The sequence below is a fragment of the Pteropus vampyrus genome, unplaced genomic scaffold, assembly GCF_000151845.1.
Source record: "Pteropus vampyrus isolate Shadow unplaced genomic scaffold, Pvam_2.0 Scaffold25, whole genome shotgun sequence".
Classification (NCBI taxonomy): Eukaryota; Metazoa; Chordata; class Mammalia; order Chiroptera; family Pteropodidae; genus Pteropus; species Pteropus vampyrus.
Genome location: NW_011888806.1, coordinates 8,805,687 through 8,809,449, shown reverse-complemented (window position 1 = coordinate 8,809,449; position 3,763 = coordinate 8,805,687). Strand labels below are relative to the sequence as shown.

The 3,763-nt window shown below is 35.1% G+C and overlaps 1 protein-coding gene and 1 pseudogene across 1 annotated transcript in view; one reads left to right on the top strand and one right to left on the bottom strand.

Annotated features, from left to right (window-relative positions):
- Positions 1–3,763, bottom strand: part of ABCG2 (ATP binding cassette subfamily G member 2 (Junior blood group)) — a 159,794-nt gene that overhangs the window by 76,800 nt on the left and 79,231 nt on the right. The window lies entirely within an intron of this gene.
- Positions 267–389, top strand: LOC111737300 (annotated as a pseudogene).

Below are 3,763 nucleotides of genomic sequence, written 5' to 3'. Positions count from 1 at the left end.
GAATATAGTCAATAATATTATAATAACTATGTATGGTATCGGGTGAGTACTAGACTTATCTGGGGATCACTTTGTAGGTATATACATGTCTAATCGCTATGTTGTATAGCTTAAAATAATATTGTATGTCAACTATAATTTTAAAAAATAAATAAAAATAAAATGTTAAAAAATAACTTATTTAATGCAGGTAGTCTTCCATAACATGGTTAATTCTTTAAATCATCTAAATTATATATTCGAGTGATCATTGAAAAATGATTTTGGTCTATAGCCATGCCACCCTGAATGTGCCCGATCTCATCTGATCTCAGAAACTAAGAAGGGTCGGGCCTGGTTCGTATTTGGATGGGAGACAGACCATCAAGGAAGACCAGGTGCTGTAGGTGTAAAATAAATAAATAACAAAATTTAAGAAAAAAGTGATTTTGACTTCAAAGGTAAATTTAAGATGAACGAAGTGCTGTTAATTTGACTGATTGAGGCTTAATCTTTCTAAAAATTTTTAAAAGAAACAATTTTTAAAAATACACCATTAATGCATTTTGAAACTATATATATAAATATGTTTTTCAGTCAGTATATTAAAATGCATACTTTATTTAATCAGAAAAGTAAAATGGAAAAACATGAATAAAACCCACTTAATCTTTTATATCCATGCTGAATTTACTTTATTGAAAAATAATATTTACAGTTCTACTGCCTTCCCATTTGTCTCTTGATTTTGGAACTATTGTGCCAAAGCAATAATATCTTGGAAATGCTAACATATATTTGTCAGTGTATCTCAGAAATGTTTTAGTGTATCAGTAATATTTACATTACAAATGTTAACTCTTGAATTTCCCCAAATACAATACAATGACTCTCGACAGTTTATCTTCTGTAACATTTTCAAATGACTAGAGGAGCCAGGCAAGGGAAGACAGCATTTACTCAGGTGATAACTGCTCAGGGAGTTCAGAATTCCTCTCCTTTGTTTAAACTGTCAGCAGCAGCTTTTTAAAAAGTTGCTTTTAATTAGTTATATCAAAAGAGTTACGATTTCATAAATGAAAATTTCAAGAGTAGCCGTTCAGGATTATAACTCATGGCTCAGACACTTAGGAATTTGAAAGAGCTGTGTTTTTTTCCAGCCCAACATGACAGTTGCAAAATCCCAGCATTTATGAGAAAGTTCTCAAAACTAACTCAATTCTGGTTTGCTAAACATTTAAGAATATAACTATTAAATCAACATTTATTTTCATTTAACATAGAAGTAAAAATTCTCACTTTTTGTCCTAACAACAAAACTATAAAATTAAGACATCTTCAATAAGTTCTTAACACTCACTGGACATTTTCTACTGCAAGTCATCTCAACTAATGGGACAAAGAGGATGTGGGAACCTTCCAGTAGTCCAGGCTAGGAACCGCTGGACTCCTCCACCTGGGACAAAATTAAGCAGATCTCTCTTGCCACTGAAGCCCAGCATATAGTGTCCACGGGCTCCAGGTCTAGAGCTGCTGACCAGGCACAGTTCTCTGCCACAAATAACACGCACACAGGCAAATAGGAAATTCACCCAGGAGTTTTGTTCAAACATTACAAACCTGCAACACAGGGGAGGGGAAAAAAAAGAGCTGTAAAATAAGGGGAAGGGTTTTTATTTCGGTGAAAATTTCACTTGCAAATTATATAATATTCCAGGGGATGCCAAATCAAAGATTCCAAAACTCAGTTTGCCCAAGTTGATGGTATTTTGTAGTTGAGTCTATTTTTCATCACAGGGTAACACTTAAGTTTTGTGGCTTCCCAAGGAAGGAAAAACTATATACAAATGCGTGTGTACCAAAACACATATGCGTGACACAGGCACACATCTAAATACTTATATACTGTCTCTCTCTCTTTCTCTCTCTCTCTCTTTCTCTCTCTCTCTCTTTCTCTCTCTCTCACGCACACACACACACACACATACATGCACACTCAATCGATCTTGAAGAGTAAATCAGTATCTTTATTGAACTGAAAAAAATGCACTGTATATTTTTTTGGTAGCAATATCAGAATTGTCCCAATAACAGAAGGGAAATTTCATGGGCATAACTAAATATTTGTCATATTTGACAAGCAGTACATTGAGAGGATGTGAACTACAATACACCACCAAAATACTAGGATTTTAATATAACAAGAAGGAATCGAAGCACCTCCTAAATCAGATACAAGGAATAACACACTTGTTCTGGTGTTCAATGCAGTTTTCAGTATCTAGAAACCATTTTTTTGGAATAGAATGATTAATTTAATCGCTTAAATAAAGGCTCGTAAGACTCTTGAGCTCTAATGCATGTTTATAGTTTTATATAATTCATAAAATGGGTGTTTCTGCAGCTCTCTCTTTCCCCCAGTGTTGCAAGTCCACATATCAGAAGAAAAATGATGGAGAATTTGAAAGGCAACAGAAAGAGTAAAAGCTGTACTTTTCAAAGTATAACACCTCTCCCTCCCCGGAAACTAGTTAACTGTGTAAACGGCAATATATATAAACCAATACTGTTTTAATATTTATTAAAAATAAATATTAAAAAAAATGGGCTTTTCAGACATGTATGACTCATGAACCCCCGAATCAAAGCAATGAGCTGAAAGCAGTGAACAGCACAATAAGAATCTCTCTTCGATGCAGTGCCCTGCCCTCACTTTCTTTTTTTCTTTTGCCTACCTCCAGCCTAAGAAGGGTACTCAAAAACGTGGTGTTTCTAACACTCGCTGTGTAGTAGCTTAATTCTTCCATAAAGAGATCACATAACATGAAGAGCACAGAAGTTTCCGATGAGACTCACACTGTTGTCACCATCTCCAACTCTGAAAGACAGAGCGAGTCTTCTCTTTTTTATCCATTTGTCCTTTAAAGTTTTGTTGCTTTCAAACCTTAAGCAATCTAGAAACACTCTGGAGTATATAGGATAAAACCTAAGTTTTCTACCATCTCATTTGTTTTAAGTGACAATTTGTTCGCAAGCAATAGACTAATGAGATATCATTTGAATTTAGTGGCCGGTTTCATTAATTGTAAAAAGACACATAACTGGTGAGGACCTATAAGAATTTTAATATCATAACTTGTGGCCCAATATTTTAATTTTTTTCAGCTTGAGCTCTGAAGCTACTTACAGAGCATAACTTTGCCCTTTGGGCTCCAAAGTTGCCTGCAGAGCGAGCAGCTCCCTTGTGCTGGTTGTACTGCTCCATAAATCGTACTCCTTGCATTGTTGTTAAATAATACTCCTTGTGCTTTAATTGTGTCATCAAAGACAGATTTGTATTCTATAGGCAGGGGCTGAAACTAGGATGTCGATAAATACTTAATCAGGTATTACTCATTGTTCTCATCTCAGAACGCCACTTGCTTGACCACTGAGCCAGCCCATTGTTGAAATGTTACCTCCACCAATCAGAAAATGAATAATGTAAGTTTATAGTCCTGTTTCCATTAGCAGCCTATCTCCAATTATCAGCTCCCTGCTTTTTTCCTGTTAATAAACCCTGTCTTATCCCCTCCATTTTGAAATATCTTCAGTTCATACTGTTCGATCAGCCAAGAGTCTCAAGATCTGGGTAATTGTTACTAAATGCTATTGTTGCAAAATGTTAAAATGTAGCACAATATTTTGCAGACCAGCTGTAAACAGGATGAGCTTGACAAGAACCCAACTAGGGATAAGTGTAGCCAACTGCAAAGAAGAAATCAACATATAATTGACCAAATGT